The sequence below is a fragment of the Bubalus kerabau genome, chromosome 14 (assembly GCF_029407905.1).
Source record: "Bubalus kerabau isolate K-KA32 ecotype Philippines breed swamp buffalo chromosome 14, PCC_UOA_SB_1v2, whole genome shotgun sequence".
Classification (NCBI taxonomy): Eukaryota; Metazoa; Chordata; class Mammalia; order Artiodactyla; family Bovidae; genus Bubalus; species Bubalus kerabau.
Genome location: NC_073637.1, coordinates 64,852,533 through 64,874,897, shown reverse-complemented (window position 1 = coordinate 64,874,897; position 22,365 = coordinate 64,852,533). Strand labels below are relative to the sequence as shown.

General features: G+C 41.3%; 1 protein-coding gene across 3 annotated transcripts in view; it reads right to left on the bottom strand.

Annotated features, from left to right (window-relative positions):
* The window catches only part of NCALD (neurocalcin delta), a 470,454-nt gene that overhangs the window by 95,992 nt on the left and 352,097 nt on the right, over window positions 1-22,365 (bottom strand). The window lies entirely within an intron of this gene.

Here is a 22,365-nt window from a genome sequence, read left to right as displayed (position 1 = left end):
GGTGGCCCCGAGTCAGATCCGAGTCTGATGAGCCTCACATCAACTAGGATGGGGAATCAGGTGAGATGAATTCAGGATCCGTACATTGTGAGCTGTCTATGCAGGAATGAATGACTGAAAGAGCTTCAGAGCAGTGAGGCTTTAAAATACTTGACACTGAAAACTTTTTGGGGACTTTTACTTTAGGGGTCATCATGCAGTTGCCAAATTCTCCCCTTCAAAACACTCTTGTCCACGTCCCCTTGGGACTCAGCGTGGAAAAAAATGGGTAAGTGTCCCCAAACACAAACCTCAGTGAAAGTCCAGGGTAGCAGAAGAAAAGGACAGCCCTGCTTGTTTTCTAACTTCAGCTTCGTTTCCCTTAGGACCAGCCTCACTTACTTCTAATACCACACACAAAGGCTTATTTCCCAGTTCCTTCTCCCTTTTAATTAACAGGAAGTCCATTCAATAAAATGAAATGAAATCCAGAGGAAGTTCTTCTGAAAAATACATTCAGAAAATATATACACATTCAAAGAGGAAAGAGATTAAAAGGCAAGGAGAAAAGACTGCTCTCAAATCCTGAAGGATCTTCCCATGCTAGAGTTATTGGGATATCTAGTCTGGCATCTTTAAACAGGGAAAAAAAAAAGTCTAGGGTGCTACAAAATACAAGTGGAAGCTAAAAAGCCAGCTGAGCAGATTACATTCATGTCACTGCAAAAGAATGAAATTTCTTCGGTTCGAGTCAGGAATTGCTTCTAGAACAATAAGACTAATGTTCAAATTGTCTGACCATAGAATCCTCCTGTCCCATCTCCCTCTTCCTTTACTTCTGTCCCAGCCCCAACTGGGAGAAAAGATACATTTTTATTTGAAAAGATAGCTTCCTGATGCTATTATTAGCTATAGCACTGCAAAAGTAACATTAAAGTGTAATGCTGCAAGGAAAGCTCCCCCTTGCATTTCAGATAATGACAGCGGGAAATTTACCTATTAGCACCAGGACCGTTGGCTCATTGATTCCAAGGTCTATCTCAATGCCTCAGGATGTTGCACCAATGGCAGATTTAGGCTGCAGTCACAATTCACAAATTTGTGTTTTGTTCCAGTGGAGGGTTCTGGTTTTCTGTCAGAAATGCACATCACAGCGATGAGGGGAGTGGGAGGAGAGGAAAGAAAGCATTTCCTTCTAGACCTCTAGGGCCCCATGTGCTCTGAACTGCCTGCTTTAATCCACAGCAGCCTGATCAGCACTTCCTTTATGCAGACAGACTGCAGTACCACCGTTTGCCTATAGGTGATGTCCTCTGAAACAAGAAGTTACCAGTTCTAAAAATTCCTAAAATTCTGGCCTTAAATTAGTTTAAGATTTAACCAATACCCACACTTTTTCATTTTGAATTTTCTATATTTCTAAATCTTTTAAGACTTAGAATACTTTATTGTATACTGACTCAGGCACTCATTGTAAGTTAAAATTATGAGTGGACTGACCTTCCAAATGAAAAGTGGATAGTTGTCATTCTTTTCTCTGTAACATGCTTCCAACCTGCCATCACTGATTTACCTTTGCAAATCATCTAGAATTAGAGATTCCTCTTACAGCAAAGTAAGTTACTGGTCTGCAGGGTTGACATTGTGGTAATGATCTCTTTGGAGCTCAGTGAAAGTGTTGTTCGCTTAGTCATGTCTGATTCTTTGCGACCCCGTGGACTGTAGCCTGCCGGGGTCCCCTGTCCATTGAATTCCCCAGGCAAGAATACTGGAGTGAATTTTCTTCTCCAGGGGATCTTCCTGACCCAAGGATTGAACCCGGCTCTCCTGCATTGCAGGCAGTTTCTTTATCATCTAGGCCACCAGAAAGTCTAAAATCATCACGCATGCATGCTAAGTCGCTTCAGTCATGTCAGACTCTTTGTGATGCGATGGACTCTAGCCTGGCAAGTTCCTCTGTCCATGGGATTCTCCAGGAAAGAATACTGCAGCGGGTTGCCATACCCTCCTCCAGGGGATCTTCCTGACCCAGGGATCAAACCCGCATCTCTTTTGTCTCCTGCACTGGTAGGCGGGTCCTTTACCACTAGTGCCACTTGGGAAACCCCAGGTTGCTACCAGTCTGGCTAATTAATCCAAATGTAGTTGAAAACATCATAGGAAATACACATGAGGGCCTTCTCCAACACAACCCACTATGTTGAAGAGAATATGAGTCATTTTCTTTTTAAACAAAAACTCATTTTTTAGGTGAACATGATTCACTGAATTTAAAAATACCCCTTCCAAAATAGCTCTGCACCATAACTTTCACTTGCTATATGAATGTCAAAGTTGCCTATTATTAGTTTGACCACTTTGCCGGAAATAACTGGTAAATGCCACTAAACAAGCAGTCTAACTTGGGTTCACACACTTGAATTAACAGGTGGTTTAGACCATGAGTAGACAACTATAATTAGCCTTTTATTTCTAGGTAGAAATGTTGCTGTGTCACTATCTCAACATTAGTGGGAAGGCCATAGACTTTCCCACTTTTAGAAGTTTTTAGAAGCATTGGGTTCAAACCTCATCTGGGCAAGTTACTCAATGCCTACATCCTAAGGTGTTTATGAGGATTACAAAGTTAAGGTTTTCTAAAATTATGACACCCTGCCACAGGGTAAGTGGCTCAAGGTATATGTCAATTCTTATTTATCTGTCTGATTCTGATAAGTTTACAAAGACCTTCAGGAAAAAGATGACTCTTACTCATCTCTACAACTCTGTAGAGAGGGCCCAGAACACAACATGGCCCAGCACAGGGCCCAGAACACAACATGTGCTCAATAAATGTTGGTGACGCCTCTGTGCTTAGTCATGTTGGACTCTTTGCAACCCCATGGACTGTAGCCCACCAGGATCCTCTATCCATGGGGATTCTCCAGGGAAGAATACCAGAGTGGGTTGCCATGCCCTCCTCCAGGGGATCTCCCCAGCCCAGGGATCAAGTCCAGGTCTTCTGCATTGCAGGCGGATTCTTTACCAGCTGAGGTACTTCAGAAACGTCCTCTACTGGGAAACAAATGCAGAGAAAGAAATAGTTCTTTTTTTCTTTCTGCTAACAAAGGAGAGCCTCCCTTCAACCTCCAAAAAAGGCCAAGGAAGGAAGAAAAAATACTGAGTAATCACAAAATTTTCTAGCAATGAATGAGTTTAAGTAAATTTGTCAAGTAAATCAAATTTATCCCTACTAAATCATGTTTATTATAAGTGCACACAAGTTATATAGTGATGTATTTTATGGCTATTGCTGGTGATATTGGGTAATCTTTTACATTAACTGATCAGCTGAGCACCCATTATATCTGGAGCATCTTTCTAAGTGTTATAGGTGTATTAAATCATTCACTATAATAACTATGAGGTAGGAGGTATTCTTTTCCACATTTCAAAATTAAGAAACTTAAGCATAGGGCAGTTAAATAACTTGCCTGTCTAGTACATGGCAGAGTCAGTATTTACACCCAGGAAACCTAGCTCCATAGATTTTGGAGATAATTTACATTCGATATATTTTTGAAAAGCATTGGATTATTTCTTATGGCTATTTTATACTTGGGGATTGTTATATTTTTAATTTTTTATGAGTGGGGGAAGCCCAACTGATCTTTTTTGCACTTGAGAACTCTGCTTATCTTAATTTAGCTTTGGCCTAAGGAGTAATATGGGCTTCCCTGGTGGTTCAGACAGTAAAGAATCTGCCTTCAATGCAGGAAACACAGGTTCAATCCCTGGGTCGGGAAGACCACCTGGAGAAGGGAATGGCTACCCACTCCAGTATTCTTGCCTGGAGAATCCCCATGGACAGAGGAGCCTGGCAGCCTACAGTCCATGGGGCTGCAAAGAGCTGGACACAACTAAGCGACTAACACACACACACAAGGAGTAATATGCCAAGAAAGCTTAATCCAAAAGACTTGAATCAAGGAAAATGGGCAAAGTAAAATACTGAAAATATCCTGAACAAAATCACCCAAATTTTTATAGTCTTAACTGAAGCAAATGTTTGGGTCTCACAGGCTTCACTAATTTTTGTTTCACAGTATAAAGGAGTTTTTTGTGTTCAAACTAATATCCTCACTGAGATAATAATGGGTAGATTTTTTTTTAAGTGACTGGAAGGCATCAAAGAGTAGAAAGGGCAGCAAAGTCTTTAAGTACCAAGATCTCAGATAAAAAGAAAATATATTGATATAAGCCCAACAATCTCCACATTTTCTGTTATGTTTTCCCTCAAACTACTCGATAATCCCTAAGTGGTACGGGACTCCTAGTGTTCTCAAAACTGGAGAGACAAACTTTGTGTATCTTGATTGTATTAATGTCAATATCCTGGTTGTGGGAAATAGATAGGGAAACAGTGGAAACAGTGTCAGACTTTATTTTTTGGGGCTCCAAAATCACTGCAGATGGTGACTGCAGCCATGAAATTAAAAGGCGCTTACTCCTTGGAAGGAAAGTTATGTCCAACCTAGATAGCATATTCAAAAGCAGAGACATTACTTTGCCAACAAAGGTCCGTCTAGTCAAGGCTATGGTTTTTCCAGTGGTCGTGTATGGATGTGAGAGTTGGACTGTGAAGAAGGCTGAGTGCCTAAGAATTGATGCTTTTGAACTGTGGTGTTGGAGAAGACTCTTGAGAGTCCCTTGGACTGCAAGGAGATCTGACCAGTCCATTCTGAAGGAGATCAGCCCTGGGATTTCTTTGGAAGGAATGATGCTAAAGCTGAAAGTCCAGTACTTTGGCCACCTCATGCGAAGAGTTGACTCATTGGAAAAGTTGACTCTGATGCTGGGAGGGACTGGGGGCAAGAGGAGAAGGGGATGACAGAGGATGAGATGGCTGGATGGCATCACCGACTTGATGGACGTGAGTCTGAGTGAACTCCGGGAGTTGGTGATGGACAGGGAGGCCTGGCGTGCTGCGATTCATGGGGTCGCAAAGAGTCGGACACGACCGAGCAACTGAACTGAACTGAATTGAACACTCTACTACAGCTTTGCAAGATATTACCTTTAGGGGGAAAGCGAAGAGAGAGCATACGGGTTCTTTCTGTATTGTTGCTCACAACTGCATGAGAATCTACACTTATCTCAAAATAAAAATTTAATTAAAAATTTTAAATGAAATTGACATAAGACATTTCAGTCAAAAACTGAGGGTATTGTTTCAATAGGGTTACATACATTTCTGAAGTGTTGTTTAAGCAGAATAAAAATGATCCTAGATGGATTAATAGAGATACAGAAAGGGCAGATATATGAATTTAAATGAATACTAACTTTATAAACCCGAATGGTAAGAGAAGATGAGAATCAAAGTTTTCTAAAATTCTTATATTCTGATCAAAATCCTAATTAATGTGCATACGTGCTAAGTCGATTCAGTCATGTTAAACTCTTTGCACCCCATGGACTGTAGCCTGCCAGGCTCCTCTGTCCATGGAATTCTCCAGGCAAGAATACTGGAGTGGGTTGCCATGCCCTCCTCTAGGGGATCTTCCCGACCCAGGGATTGAACCCACATTTCATTGCATTGGCAGGTGGGTTCTTTACCACTAGCACCATCTGGGAAGCCCGTCCTAATTAATAATAGTCTCTAATTAGGTAAGGTGCACAATGTAATCCTTGTAGTATCCATTAAAAGATTAACAAAAGGATGTATAGCTAACAAACTAATACAGCAGGAAAATAATTTTTAAAATTACTTGATTCCCAAAAGAAGCAAAAAAAATAAGATGGGAGAGAAGAGAAAATGATAGGATAAATAGGAAGAAACAGTAACATTGAAGAGTTGATCATAAACACATTTCAATAATTATTATGATTACTATAATATATAAACTGACTAAATATTCCAATTAAAAAGCAACAAACATCAGACTATAGTAATACAAAAATTCTAACTCTTTACTCCACATATTTACTCAATAACTTATAGAATAAGTAATGAAAGAAGATAGAGATAAAGAATGCTTTAATGATACAATTAATTGATGCAGTTAATTGACAACACATGACGAATGATAATCTTAAAAATTACAAAGTACACAACTTTTCCTCTCAAATATATTTAACAATATTGACTATATGCTGGCCACAGGAGTTTTTTCCAACACATTATAAATTATCAAAATCACAGAATACACTCTTTGTACACAGGGGAACAAAGCGAGGACTCAATATTAAAAAGACGAATAGAAAATCTCTAAATGGAAACCAAGCAATACATTTCTAAATAATCCATGAATTAAAAAGATTTACATTCCAATGTAGAAATATTTTGAACCAAACAACAAAAATGTAATATACCAAAATTTACATGCACTATTTCCCTGGTGGCTCAGATGGTAAAGAATCTGCCTGCAATGCAGGAGACCTAGGTTTGTTCTCTGGGTCGAGAAGATCCCCTGGAGAAGGGCATGGCAACCCACTCCAGTATTCTTGCCTAGGAAACCCCATGAACAGAGGAGCCTTGTGGGCCACAGTCCATGGGGTTGCAAAGAGTCGGACATGACTGAGTGATCAAGACTCTCTCAGAACCATAACTGTCTTTGCTGTCAGACATTCTTGCACATTTATAAACCTGACTTTTACAAATCATCAAGGATTAAGGATTATATTCCTTCTTACTTCCAAGAGTTAAAGAAATAGACTCTAAAGCATGAGGAATCTAGATGCTTTCTTGTGGTGCTTGTGTTGAAATGCAATTCCTGTAAAGAAGAATATGGCATCAATCCTGAAATTTATCTGCAACCACAAGTCAAACATTTTGCTGAGTTTTCATCCAAAATGTGAACATCAAGGATTCCTGGTGCATTGCAATCTAAAGTGTATGAACTTTGGAATCAAGTACACTCAGATTTAATTGTGGGCTCCCCAAATACAACTTTTCATCTCTGTGACTTTGGACAACTTACTTAACCTTTCTGAGTCTTTGTTTGATTATCTGTGAAACAGTGATAACTAATGACCTTACAGGGTGGTGTAAAGAGTGATGCTCAAGTTTAGTAGTGCCTCTGAAATAGCTAAAGAGAGAGCTAAACTTCACAATTAGGAAGAATAATTAAGAAATGTGCTAATTAGGGTCCATTTTACCTTAAGTTTATGCTGTCTAAAGAATACTTACATGAAGTGATTTCTGATTTTCATGGAATTCCTTAGTAAGTAAATTGCAATAACTCTTAACATCAAGAGAACTATGAATTTGCATTTATATTTTCATAGTCTATATTTCCACTTAATAGCATTTAGTGACAGTTAAAAACCACGGAGATCCAACCAGTCCATTCTGAAGGAGATCAGCCCTGAGATTTCTTTGGAAGGAATAATGCTAAAGCTGAAACTCCAGTACCTTGGCCACCTCATGTGAAGAGTTGACTCATTGGGAAAGACTCTGATGCTGGGAGGGATTGGGGGCAGGAGGAGAAGGTGATGACAGAGGATGAGATGGCTGGATGGCATCACCGACTCGATGGACATGAGTTTGGGTGAACTCCGGGAGTTGGTGATGGACAGGGAGGCCTGGCGTGCTGTGATTCATGGGGTCGCAAAGAGTCGGACAGGACTGAGTGACTGAACTGAACTGAACTGAACTGAAAAACCACAGTATAGCCTATTAAGTTATTCATTTTATATAAAAGAGGGAAAATAGGATTAAACTTGCCATTAGCTTCTCTTCTAAAAAATCCATCCCTAAAAATGCCTGCATCACATACTTCAAAAATGGCAAATTCCTAGTTTTTTTATTAATGTGAAAACTCTTCCATAATAACCCTCACACAGACTTAATAGAAAACAAATGTGTTAACAATGTAAAAGATGTGAATCTTGCTTTAATAAAATCAAATGTATACAAATCCTAATGTACAAAATAATTGACTAGGACATTCAAAGCATAACTACCTTCCCTGGTGAATATAAAAGGCAATTCAGTTATGGAAAGGGGGCTTCCCTGGTGGCTCAGACAGTAAAGAATCTGCCTGCAATGCAGGAGACCCAGGTTCAATCCCTGGGTCGGAAGAACTCCTGGAGATGGGAATGGCTACCCACTCCAGTATTCTTGCCTAGAGGACAGAGAAGCCTGGTGGACTACAGTCCATGGGGTCGCAAAGAGTCGGACAAAAGAACAATTTATTACAACTTTTCAAAAAGACATTTGTCTCAAGGAGACTGCCATCTTCTTGACTTTTGCTCTAATAGGCTACTGATTTCAGTTATCATGGTTGGGCAACATGATTAATGCTCTCCTCCCCTGCTCCTGAGGTGTCCCTGCTTTAATCCCAGAAAACTCTGAACTTGTTATCCTATGTGTCAGTGGTGAATTAAGGTTGCCAATCAGCTCACTTTAATATAGGGAGATTATTCTGGAATATCTAGTGACACCAGTGTAATTATGAAGGTCCTTAAAAGTGGAAGAGAAAGGTAGAAAGATGGCCGCATGGAAAGTTCTTGGTCCAATGTTGCTGGCTTTGAAGATGGAGAAAGGGCCATGAATCAATCAATCTTCCTTTAGGAGCTGGGAAAGGAAAGGAAATCGCTACATCTGAATGTTTGCATCCTCCTGAAATCTGTATGTTGAGAACCTAACCATTAATGGAATAGTATTAGGAAGTAGGGTCTTTGGGGATTGTTTAGGTCTTGAGAGTGGAGCCTTCATGACTGGTATGAGGCGCTTATAAAAGAGGTCCCAGAGAGCTTGCTTGGCCCTTCCACCACATGAGGACACAATGAGAGATCTATGACCTAGAAAAGGACCTTCACCTGATCATGATAGCACCCTGATCTTGGACTTCCAGGCTCCAGAACTGTGAGCAATAAATTTCTGTTATTTATTAGCCAGCTGGTTTATGGTATTTTTGTTATAGCAGCCTGAATGGACTAAGAGAAGTGAATCCACTCGTAGAGCCTATAAACAGGAACACAGCCCTGCCTACATCTTGAGCATAGCCTAGTGAGACCCATTTAGATTTCTGACCTCAAGAACTGATAGATGATAAACGTGTATTGGTTTAGCCACTAAGATGGGGATAATTTTCCATAGCAGCAATAGAAAACTAATACAGGCAAACGGTGTGTACTGGGCATGTCTCCCAAGTGTAACTTTGGAGGAGAAATGAAGATGAATCCAGCCTCAAGCAGCTAGCAGGACAGAGTAAGGGAGAAAGCAAATATCCCAAGAGAAGCACAGCAAAGTACTACAGAGCTTCAGCGGGGGGAACTGTCTTTCCCAGCTAGGAGCAAACCCACTACCAGAAAATCTACAGCAATATCTTCACATCATGCATTCCAGAAGGCCAAGGGCTGCCCTTCCATCAAGTCCTCTGATTCCAGAATTTCCATCTATAAAAGGACTTCAATTGCAATAATAATATTTTCAAGGACTGGGTTGACGTTCAAGTCAAAGAATGTGCTAAACAGCAAGCAAGAAAAGAAACTGAGGGACCACACTGCTCTCTTGCTGTCATCTACAAGCAAGATGTAGCTCAGCATTGCAGGAAAGAGCGTATCCTCTGGCTGAGTGGAATGGGATGGTTTTGGTTTTTATAAAAACTTTTAGTTTTCTATTGGGATACAGCTGATTAACAATGTGGTGATAGTTTCAGGTGAACAGTGAAGGGACTCAGCCACATATACACATGTATCCATTCTCCCCCAGACTCCCCTCCCCTCCAGACTGCCGCATAACATTAAGCAGAGATCTCTGTGCTATACCGCAGGTCCTTGTTGGATATCCGTTTTAGATATAGCAGTGTGTACCTGTCCATTAGAATGGGGTGTTTTATATCCAAAGCTATCCTAGAGGTCTGTCCTGTTAGACCTGCCTTGAGAGTGTTTTAATTTCCTGTACTCTTATCTGTGGAAAGCAAAAGCATTTTTCATATATTTTGATACCAACCAAAGAACCAAAAGTAAGATCTCTCTGAAGAGGCAGTGTGATCATTGAAATGGTGCTGCATAGAGACCCCAGGGATGTGGCTCCTGACCACCAGGACCAAAACAGCCTGAGAGTTAAGCTCATTGCCAGAGCTTTTAGGGCCTTGTTGTTTTTTTTTTTTTTTTTTTGTAACACGTAAAATGAGATGTTCAATGATTGAGTTTCCCACAGTGTACGGTTGTCAGCATCCTCAGTGCTCAGTCGTGAGATCAGTAACCTCACCAAATAGAAGTGAGAGCCCACAGTGCTGGGTAAACTTGTGCCAGGGCTGGAGGGACTCAGAGAACTTTCCCGAGCATCAAGATCTGGCATTGGCCTTTTCTCCAAGAAATTTTGTTATGAGGAATTTTACCATGAAACACTCAATTGCCAGTAAAGAGAGCTTAAACCGGAATGGGAGTAGAGAAGCAATTTGGCAGAGGGCAGGGAGATTGAGGCGACCCTCCCCAAAGGAGGAGAATCATGAAGTCAAGATGAAAAGAAGATTCCTGACTCATTGAGGCTGTTCACGTGGGAATGAGTAACAGTGGAACCTTCTGAACAAGGATGAGGGGCTTGGAGTCTGAGTCCTATAGCACGAGTCCCCGGCTGAGTGTCTGAGCTTCACAGGCCTCTCCAGTTCCTCCAGACTCCTTGGGGTCTATGAGCACCTCAATAGCGAATGAATAACTTCTCTTTTTGCCTCGCCAGCTTGAATGGATTTTCGATCTTTTGGAGCCACTGAGCTCTAATATAAACATCATCAGCACATCTTTGTCCTTCACAGAATTAGTGTCACTGATTCCTCAAAATGGAAAAGACTTTTTATCTAGATTCACTGATATCTGGCCTAGATATCCATGATATCTGCATTCATTCGCTCGTTCATTCACTTTCACTCACTTATTCACCTAACAATCTTCAATGAGTGCTCTCTCTGTGTGTCAGGGGAATAGCAATGAATAAGAAAGACTCGGACTTTGGTCTCTGGAGTTTATAGTTATTGAATAATTACAACCTTCAGTAAATAATGAGTGATACAGAAGGAGAGCTACATGGTGCCCGCCACGGAGGACCTAACACAGTCTGGGAGTCCACAGAAAAGGTCTCAGAAGATATGACCCTTGAGTGAAGAAGAAAGAGTGAGTCGTTGAGGAGCTGGGAGCAAGTCAATTCACTGAGCAGAGAAAAAAGTGGGTTTAAAACCTCTGAGATGAGAGGGTGCATGGCATGTTTTAGGAACTGAAAAATAGGCCAGGATGCAGAGCACTGAGAGAAGCAAGTGGCACACGATGGGCGAGCTGGTCATGTGTAGTTTAAGGAGGGCTTTGTAAATTTATGTAATCAGGTAACGGTTAACAGGTGGCAGACTGGCTCCTAGGTTCATCCGAGCTCTAATACAAAGACCGATGAAATGTTTTTAAAGTAATTTTTTTTTAAATTCCTGATTCTGAAGGTATACAGAGTATGATTATGCAGAGTATATATCTTCTATCAGCACAAAAAGCCTTATGCAAATGGCCCCCAGGTTACATATCATCAAGCAATCATCTTCAACAGGTCTGTTAATCCGCAGACACTAGACAGCTTTCGGAGAAGGCGATGGCACCCCACTCCAGTACTCTTGCTTAAAAAATCCCATGGACAGAGGAGCCTGGTAGGCTGCAGTCCATGGGGTCGCGAAGAGTCGGACACAACTGAAGTGACTTAGCAGCAGCAGCAGCAGCGGACAGCTTTAGAATGTCTCTAATTATAGGATTTGTCCAGATTGAACCCCAGAAAAGTCTCAGGATTAGGCTTAAGGGTAAAAATCTGTCCATTACACAGAGGACCCCACACTCTTCCCCATATTTCAGCTGCTGGCCCATTTTTACTGCATGAAAATGTAGACTTGGAGATAATTGAGTGACTATACTCAAATAAAGTGAAATTGCTCAGTTGTGTCCAATTCTTTGTGACCCTATGGACTGTAGCCCACCAGGCTCCTCCATCCATGGGATTTTCCAGGCAAGAGTACTGGAGTGGGGTGTCATTTCCTTCTCCAGGGGATCTTCCTGACCCAGGGATCAAACCTGGGTCTCCTGCATTGCAGGCAGATGCTTTACTGTCTGAGCCACCAGGAAAAACATCTGATAAACTATATTTGCACATTCCTGGTCTCTTCATGGCCTGGTCTCCAGAAAGTCTCTGTCCATTTCAAAATCAGAAGATGCTGTTTTCATCATTCAACCATAGAAGCTTTGAGGATGTCCCCACCTTTCTCCCCACTGCCAGCAGCTCCAATTCCTTGGTCAAGCTCAAACAGCACTTCTCATAAGGATTCATGTACCAGGATAGAAGAGCTTGCCCAGTGGCTCAGTAGTAAAGAATCCACCTGCCAATGCAAGAGACCTGGGTTCGATCCCTGGGTTGGGAAGATGCCTTGGAGAAGGAAATAGCAACCCAGTATTCTTGCCTGGAAAATTCTATGGACAGAGAAGCCTGGTGGGCTACAGTCCATGGAGTTGCAAAAGAGTCAGACACGACTTAGTGACTAAACAACAACCAGGATGGAAGCATCTTGTTCTTCCTCCTGGGAAGGCTCTACAAGGAGGCTCTAAGGAATCAACCTTTCCCTCCGAGCTGGAGTGGCAAGTGGACGAGCCCCGCGAAGCCTGGGCAGTGCTTAATTAAGATGCCATCCTCTTCGCAGTTAATTGGCAGATTGTTTTTAGAGTTCATGCCTTAGAATTTGTACTTTCTGGATTGTCATTTTATTTCCCTGCCACCCACATTAAAAGAAAAGTCTCTTTTGCCTGTCTTTGCAGTTCCCAAGCCTAATAATAATCACAGTTTCAGCCTCTTGCCTTGAGTTTCTGACAGCATAAATAATGCAGGTGCACTGAAATAAAATGTAGCTCTGCTGGCTTTTACTTCTTTAGCCAATCAGCTATCAAAAAAAAAAAAAATAAAAGTAAAGAGACTGAATTGATAGAAAGATGCATTTTACTGTCCAGCTGCCAAGAGGGCATTGCCTACAATGAGGATTTTGGAATAATAACCCTAAAGAGAGGAGGTTCAGAGCGTCCCATTCACTGCAGCCGCAGCCTGAAAGACACATTGTTCCTGACAGGTCAGGTGGAAGACCCCTCCCGTGAATGCGGCATTCTGAGGAAATGCTAAGCCATCCCATTTTTTAAAAGACCCTCTGACATCAGAAATTTCAACCATGATTTGGTTCTCAGGGAGCGATCTCATATCCTCACAGGTGTGGGATAATCAGGCATCTAAGAACAGCAGCTTCTCCAAAAACAGCTGCGGAAAGGATGAAGATACAATTGGTCCATTTAGAATCTGTGCGGTGGACTCCCAGGCTTAACGCTTGCATTCTGAGAGCTGTGGCAGGGTTGAGAAATGCGGCTTTCTAGCTGACGGAAAGAGGAGGACCTCTGATAGGAGGACTTAACCCCTGGGAGGCATCGGGATGGAGAAATACGTTTTCTAAAATGTCCCCAACATATAAAACATTACAAAGGGAAATGCTCCAAAATAACATATTCACTCATTCCATTATCCTGCTTAAGAACTTTATCCCATTTTTTTCTCATGCTCTCTTCTAACCTTTAATGTTGACAGAAAAAAATGACCATAGTTACAATGATAATATTAGGTATGATTCTTTTAGGGGGGCTTGTTTTGCATTTGGCATTGTGCTGAGCACTTCATGTGAATTACTTCATTTGATTTTTCAATAGCCCCATGAGGTAAGTACCATATAGACATGATGACACTGAGTTTTAGAAGAGCGACCATCCCATGCCTGAGATGCCTGATTTAATCCGTGGAGTCAGATAATTCACACAGGAGCTGGCACTCAAATCCAGAAGCCAAAGATTTTCCCTTTTTTTCATTAATTGTGGGCTGATGAATACTTTTTAAAGCCTTCAAAGCCTCCATATTTATCCTTTTCAGTTGCTATATAAATTCTAATGAAATGATGTGCCATAGTATATTTAATATTAATTCTCTGATTGCTACAGTTTGCTTGCTTTTTGATCTTCTCTATTACAAATAGCAACATATAAACATCTAAGACATGGGTTTGATTTCTGTGTGGGGAAGATCTCCTGGAGGAGGTCATGGCAATCCACTCCAGTATTCTCGCCTGGAGAATCCCATGGACAGAGGGGCCTGGCGGGCTACGGTCCACAGGGTCACAAATGTTAGCGTATACTGACCCTTGACCTTCAAACTTCTCCAAAACAATACACTTGAAAATATGCAGCCAGTATTTGAATTATCTGCATTAGAACCAGCTTTCTAATGCTTTCATAGCAGGAAGTGGCAAACACCCAGGTACTTGGGAAAGCAACAGGGAAGCAAAACCAAACAGGGACATTTTAATCCTCAAGTGTATAGAAAATTCATAGTAAGCAAACCTGCAAGTGAAATTCCCAAGGAGAGTTTTGTAGAGGAAGTGAATAACACATGTGCAAGTACACGAACATGCGCACACACACATACCAAGTGATTTGTGCTGTCCCCCTGAAATTCATATGTTGAAATTCTAACCCCTGATGCATAATGTTAGGAGGTGGAGATTTGGGGAATTGAAAAGGTTATGAGGGCAAAGCCCTCAAGAATAGGATTAGGGCTCTACTGAAAGAAGTTCTGAAGAGCTCCTCCTCCCTTCGGCCATGTGACAATCCAAGAAAGCAACCGTCTGTGAACCAGGAAGTCGACCTGCATGAGACACCAATATGCCAGCACCCTGATCTTAGATTTTCTAGGCACTAGTCCGGGAGGAATACATTTTTGCTATTTTTAAGCTATGGTATTCTGTTATACTTTGGTCACCTGATGCAAAGAACTGACTCACTGGCAAAGACACTGATGCTGGGAATGATTGAAGGCAGGAGGAGAAGGGGATGACAGAGGATGAGATGGCTGGATGGCATCACTGACTCGATGGACATGAGCTTGAGCAAGCTCTGGGAGTTGGTGATAGACAGGGAAGCCTGGCATGTTGCAGTCCATGGGGTCACAAAGAGTTGGACATGACAGAGAGACTGAACCGAACTGAACTGATTCTGTTATAGCAGCTTAAATGGACTGAGGCATCTAAATCTGTGCTTGAAAACTCAGATCACTTCAATTCAACCAGTTGCTTTCCCCCGCAGAAAGCTTCTAAATATTCAACATATAAATGAGCTAAGTCTTTCTTATTTCTCATTTACAAATCTTTAAAAAAATAATTTAATGTATTTTTATTGCAATCTGATGAAACTGATTGTTATTTTTTAATATTTATTTATTTAGATGGTAAAGAATATGCCTGCAATGTGGGAGACCTGGGTTGGATTCCTGGATCAGGAAGATCCCATGGAGAAGGGAATGCTACCCACTCCAGTATTCTTGCCTGGATAACCCCATGGACAGAGGAGCTTGGTGGGCTACAGTCCACAGTGTCATGAAGAGTTGGAAACAACTGAGCGACTAACACTTCCAGTTTCACTTTTATTTGGCTGTGAGGGGTCTTAGTTGCAGCAGGCGAGCTCTCTAATTGTGGTTCTGTTGGCTCCAGAGTGCGAAGGCTCAGTAACTGCAGTGGGTTGGCCTAGTCGCCCAGTGGCAGGTAGGATCCTAGTTCCCCAATCAGAGATCAAACCCTTGTCCACCCACATTGCAAGGCAGATTCTCAACCACTGGACCACCAGGGAAGTCCTGATTGTTATGTTTTTTTAACCAGTAAAAAGTATACAATAGTAAACTGGCATTTATTAAGTACTTAGCATATGGTAGCTACAGTGTCAGAAACTTTACATACATGAAACAACATATTTTTATAATGATCTTTGAGGTGTAGGTGGTCTTCCCTGGTGGATCAGACAGTAAAGAATCTGCCTGCAACGAGGGAGACCTGGGTTTGATCCTTGAGTTAGGAAAAGCCACTGGAGAAGGGAGTGGCAACCCACTCCAGTATTCTTGCCTGGGAAATCCCATGGACAGAGGAACCTGGTAAGCTACAGTCCATCGGGTCGCAAAAAGTCAGATACAACTAAGCAACTAACACACATATGGAAGAGGGTATAGAAAAATTAGTAACCTTCCCAGGTCACATAGCTAGTAAGTGGTGAAGAAGGATATGAATCAAGTCTCTGAAGATCGTGATTCCTGTGGCTTGGTCCTGCATAGCCCATGAAGAGGGCAGGACCTTCCAAACCCACAGTTCCACACCACACATTGCTTGACCTCTTCCTAAGTGGTAGGCCTCCACCAGATCTGGGGTCCAGAGATGAATGTGACCACCACAGTGGTCCTTAAGATGCTTACAATCTACTGGGAAGGAATGACAGAAAAGCAAATGAATACTATACAAAACATACTGAAACCTGTGTTATAAAGAGATTCAAGCAAAGAGCTCTGGATATTCAAGACAGGCATCAGTATGCACTGGCATATACACTGTTTCTTTGAGCTCACAGTAGCATTACAGTAGAAAAAAAAAAAAAAATTCAGCAACCTATTTACAAATCCTGTTTTTCAAGATCTCTCTTGGGTTGCAAGTAAAAAAATCACCATTTCTCCCCCAGGCTACAAAGCTCCCATGTGCTGTCTGGAAAGCATCAGGCAGAGTTCTTGTCTCAGCTCTGGAGAGGAAGAGCTGCGAAGGTTTTTCTGAGATTCTGCTTTAAAGAGGAGGGGTGGTGTATATAAAAGTAAATCTTATTTCATAAGGCTATTGTTAAGTATTAAATGAGAAATATTTGTAGACCAATGAGCATTTTGTGAAAACATAAGCCAAAGCTGCCTTCCTCCAAAACAGGCTAAAAAACAAATTTCAAAAGATAAACTACAGGATGCATTGCTTGATTTTTTTCATTCATATTCCATCTTTAAATATTAAAAAATGGAAGCTATTTCAAATTTAAAATATTTGGGGAAGTGGAAAGAAAGCCAAGTGAACATTTATCGATTCATGAAGCTGGGAAGGGGGGTGTCACACTGCGCTGTTGCATGTCAGAAGTGCCTAGAACACGTTTCTCTTCTGTGTGAAGGACAGAGATGAGCTGTGATTTGCCTGTTTGCTCTCCATTCTATTCCTTCCCTTCCTCAGCTCAGCTCTGTTTTGCAGGGAGCTGGACTCTGCCAGCTACGCTCCCCAGAATCCTGCCAACTGACTATCTATTAGATCCCGGCAGGGGGACACACACGCATATGTCTGGAAGGTGGGAGGAGGAGAGAAGCCATTGCGCATCCTCTCTCTGCTTCCCGTGCCATGCCCAGCAGTGGAGGCAGCAGGCAGCCCTGGGTTACCAGGGTGTTGACTGTTCCAGGAGCAGCAGCTTTGGGTGTCTGTGGCTCCAGGAGCCTTTGCAGTTCCAGCAGCAGCAACAGGAGGTCCAAGAGCAGATGCAGACGTGGACAGTTCCAAGGAGAGCACGGCTCTGGGCACCACCTCAGTTCTTTGTTCTTCTGGTGGTAGTGGCTGTGTTAACCCACCTTCCCTTTTGTGTTCCTCAGCCCTTACTTTTGAAAACAGTCCCCTATTTTAAACCTCCTTTGTTTGACATACCTAATGTGGTTTCTATTTTCCTGATTAAACCTTTACTGATATAATTAGTCCATAAAAAAAAAAAAAGAAAAGTCCTTTTCTGACGATCAGAATCATATTCAACCCAAACAAAACCCATAAAATGCAGTCAAATTGTTTTTATAAGCCTTGTCAGGATATAAAAATGTCCTTTGATATTTTGCATCTATGCAGAGTTCAAAAGTTTTCTGATGACAAATGGCATTGCTTCATAGGATGCCAGAATAGTTTTGGCAGCTAGTTACAGTTTTAGAAAATTAAAAATATAGTGTGCATGTAGAATGTGAAAAAACTTTCTTCCTGCTGTTAGCAAGGCTATGAAATGTTCTGGTTAATAAAAAGAGAAGAGAAAGGGCTCTTAGTACTGGCTGAAAAACTAGGTCCTGGAAACCTCTTTTTAAAAGGCTGCAATTTTAAGAGGCACCCACATGAAAGATCAGAGGGATCCTTCAATGTTCTTCCTTCAAGTTTAAGTTTCTGTACATAAGGCCTCCCCATTGGTGAAAATCACTCCCACCAGTGTCCTGAGTTTGGCCTGCCTTGGAATTTCACAGCACTCTTTAAGACAAAGGTACTAAAACAGTATTTTTGGCCAAACCTGATGAGACTTTCAGGAAATAAAAATGTAAAAACCATTAGTATCCAGGCTTCTTAAGGTCAATTGCACAGGGGAAAACATTTCCAGAAAAAGGGAAGGAGTCCATGAATGTTCACAGGTTAATGGGTTCTCAAAATACTAGGAAATTAAAGACTGTACTCAAGTATATTGTTCTTTAATGAGAGTTGAGGCTCAGAATACAGGAAAGCCTTAGTGAGAAGCCATAAAATTTTCTGAGTATGATGGAAGTTGACAACAACCCACTGGCAGCATCAGGGGAGCAATTATGTAGGGCAGCGCCAATTGAGGCAGTGGAAAAGGAAAATTCTGGAAAGACCCCTCAGCTTGCCTTCCAAAGTCCTAGGAAGAAAATTAAATGCAGCAGCTTACTTATTGATCTACATGGGGGCAGTCTGCATTGCAAATTTTCATTTCCTTTTGATCAACTGTCAAAAGGAAACATGTAAACCCTATAATTATTCTGAAGAAAATGTCATTTAATTGTCATGAAACATCTATATCCAGTCAATTGTTTCTTTGTTCTCATCTCAAAGAACAAGGAAAGAAAAAAATAATCTCTGTAAGTAGAGCACAGGACCTATGCTCTATTCTAACTGTCATTTTGACCCATTCCCAGTCTCTATATAGCAGCTGGAACACGTTATTATTACTGGCAGTACTTGTACTGATCAGTATCCACCTCCCTGTCTATTGAGGCACTCCCCCTCAATTTCTACTGGTCTTTTGTACCCTGGTCCTGAGGGGACCCAAAGCTGTGCCCATAAACTATTGCTGTTCTTACAACCACTTTCAAAGTACAAATAAAACCACCATGCTGCTGCTGCTGCTAAGTCACTTCAGTCGCGTCCGACTCTGTGCGACCCCATAGACGGCAGCCCACCAGGCTCCCCTGTCCCTGGGACTTTCTAGGCAAGAACACTGGAGTGGCTTGCCATTTCCTTCTCCAAAATCACCATATTGGCGTACAAATAGGTGCAGACCCTAATTTCCCTTAATAACTCACTGCAGATATATCCTATTATTTTTATATAAGCTCTTAAAAAAAATTTTTTTTTTGGCTGAACCACTGCTCCCACCAACACTTTAGATGGTAAGCTCATTAAATTTGCCACAAGCATAAGATATTGTATGTTCAGTTCTAGACCATCACAATAAGGGGAATATTGTAATCAATCAAGTCGAATGGATTTTTTCATTTTCCAAGGCATATAAAAGCTATGTTTATGCTATACTGTGGTCTATTAAATATGCAATAGCATGACGCCTAAAAAAATGTACATACCGTAATTAAAAACACTTTATTGCTAAAAATGCTACCCATCTGAGCCCTCAGCAAGTTGTAACCTTTTTGCTGATGGAGGGTATCGCCTTAAGGTTGATGGTTGCTGACTGATCGGAATGGTAGCTGCTGAAGTTTGGGGTGGTGGCAGTCTCTTAAAATAAGATGACCACAAAGTCTGCCACATCAATCGACTCTTCCTTTCACAAAAATTTCTCTGTAGCATGCAATGCTGTTTGATGGCATTTAACCAAAATAGAACTTCTTTCAAAATTAGAGTCAATCTGCTGTTGCTTTATCAACAAAGTTTATGTTATATTTGAAATCCTTTGTTGTTATTTCAACCATCTTGGCAGCATCTTCACCAGAAGCAGATTCCATCTCAAGAAACTACTTTCTTTGCTCATCCATAAGAAGTTACTTCTCATCCACTCAAGTTTTATCTGAGATTACTATACTTCAGACATATCATCAGACTCCACTTCTAATTCTAGTCCTCTTGCTATTTCCACCACATATGGAGTTACTTCCTTCACTGAAGTTTTGAACCTCTCAAAGTCATCCATGAATCAACTTCTTCCAAACTCTTATTAATATTGATATTTTGATTTTTTCCTGTGAATCATTCAGATACCTAAATGACCTTTAGGTATCTAGAAGGTGAATCTTTTCTAGAAGATTTTTAGTTAACTTTGTCCATATCCATCAAGGGCTTCCCTGGTGACTTAGATGGTAAAGAATCTGCCTGCAATGCTGGAGACCTGGGTTTGATCCCTGGATTGGGAAGTTCCCTTGGAGAAGGAAATGGCAACCCACTCTTGCCTGGAGATTTCCACTGACAGAGGAGTCTAGAGAGCTACAGTCCATGGGATCACAAAGAGTTGGACATGATTGAGTGACTTTCACATATCCATCTCAAGAATTACTTATCTACAGCAGCTACAGCTTTTGCTTCTTAAATTTTAAGACTTGAAAGCTGCAATTACACCTTGATCTCTGGGCTGGAGAACGGATATTGTGTTAGCAGACATGAAAACAACATTCATCTAATTGTATAGCTCCATCAGAACTCTAGGATGACCAGGTACATTATTAATGAGCAGTAATATTTTGAAAGGATTTTTTTCCCTGAAATTAGTTATCCAGAGTGGGTTTAAAATATTCAGGAAACCATGCTGTAAATAAATGTGTTGTCATCCAGTCTTTGCTCCATTTATACAGCAAATCAGAGTTGACTTAGCATAATTCTTAAAGATCCTAGGATTTTTAGAATGGTAAATGAGCACTGGCCTCAAGTTCAAGTTACTAGGTACATTAGTCCCTAACAAAAGAGTCAGCCTGTCCTCTGAAGCTTGGAGCCAGGGACTAACTTCTCCTCGTTAGCTATGAAAGTCCTAGATGATATCTTATTTCAATATAAGTCTGCTTCAGCTAAACTAAAAATCTGTTTTTAGTGTAGCCACCTTCATTAATTATCTCAGCCAGATCTTCCGTATAATTTGCTGCAGTTTCTACATCAGCTCCTGCTGCAGTGTTCACCTTGCACTTTGATGTTATGAAGATGGCATCTTTTCTTAAACCTCACGAACCTACCTCTGCTAGCTTCAGACTTTTACACCCTAGCTTCCTCACCTCTCTCAACCTTCACAGAATGGCAAAGAGTCAGGGCTTTGCTCTGGATTGGGTTTTGGCTTAAAGAAATGCTGTCACTGGTTTGATTTTCTATCCAAAGCAGTAAAACTTTCTCCATGTCAGCAATTGTCAGGAAGCATTTAACAGGAGGCTTCCTGTGTGCTGTTTTGGATCTGTCAGGAATTCTCTGCTCCTTATTCATTCCTGAATATTCAGGAATTAAGAGGAGAGGCAAGCCTCTCCTGGGACTGAGGAATCCAGGCATTTCCTTCATTAGCGTTTCTATACGGTGATAAGTACCTTCTTCCTTCTTGTGAACCATATGGTAAAAGTGATTGTTTACAAATCTCTCTCTTTAATATGGATTGCCTATGTTTTGTAAGTCTGGAATTTTAATCTTTATCTTTGCTGAGAATAACTATTTTGTAAGATAGTATATATGCCCACACCATGTTGATTAAAACACCTTTGCTCCATCAGAGCTCTGGTCCCCGTGTCTTTCTTTCTCTCTCTCTCTCTCTCCCCCTCTTTTCCAGGCTGATCCCCTGGAGCGCAGAGGCTCTCTGAGTTTACTTTCCTGCCCTGGCTTCTAAGACCCTCTCTAGAAGGTGCTCTGCGCCTTCACCCCATCGAGAGGGCGCCTGAGGCCTCCGTGAACACAGCAAGCTCCGTGCCAGGGGCTTTATTGGCTTTCTGCGTAAACCGGCTTTATTGGCTTTCTGTGTAAACCAAGGAATATCAGCCTCTTTCTCTCCTTTACTTTCTTATCAGTCGACTCTGGACCACCAAGTTCCAGTCCATTAAAGGACCTCAACAAGCAATAAACTGTTTTGGTTTCTTACCATTTGTGTGTTCACTGGAATAGCACTTTTAATTTCCTTCAGGAACTTTGTATTCACAATTTGGCTAACTGTTTGGAGCAAGATGCCTAGCTTTTGGCTGATCTTGGCTTTTGACACACCTTCCTCATTTCTAGTTTTTTATTAAAATTGAGAGATGTGTGTCCTGTCCTTTCACCTGAACACTTACAGGCCACTGTTAGGATTATTCACTGGCCTATGTCAATATTGCTGTATCTCAGGGAACAGGGGGGCCCAAGGAAAGGGAGAGAGATGGGGGAACAATAGGTCAGTGGAACAGTCAGAGCACACAATTTATCAATTAAAGTTTGCCATCTTATAGGGGCACAGTTTGTGAGGCCCCCAAACAATTACAAAAGTAACATCAAAGATCAATGATCACAAATCACCATAACAAAGACAATAATGATGAAAACATTTGAAATATTTTGAGAATTACAAAATGTGATACAGAGACATGAAGTG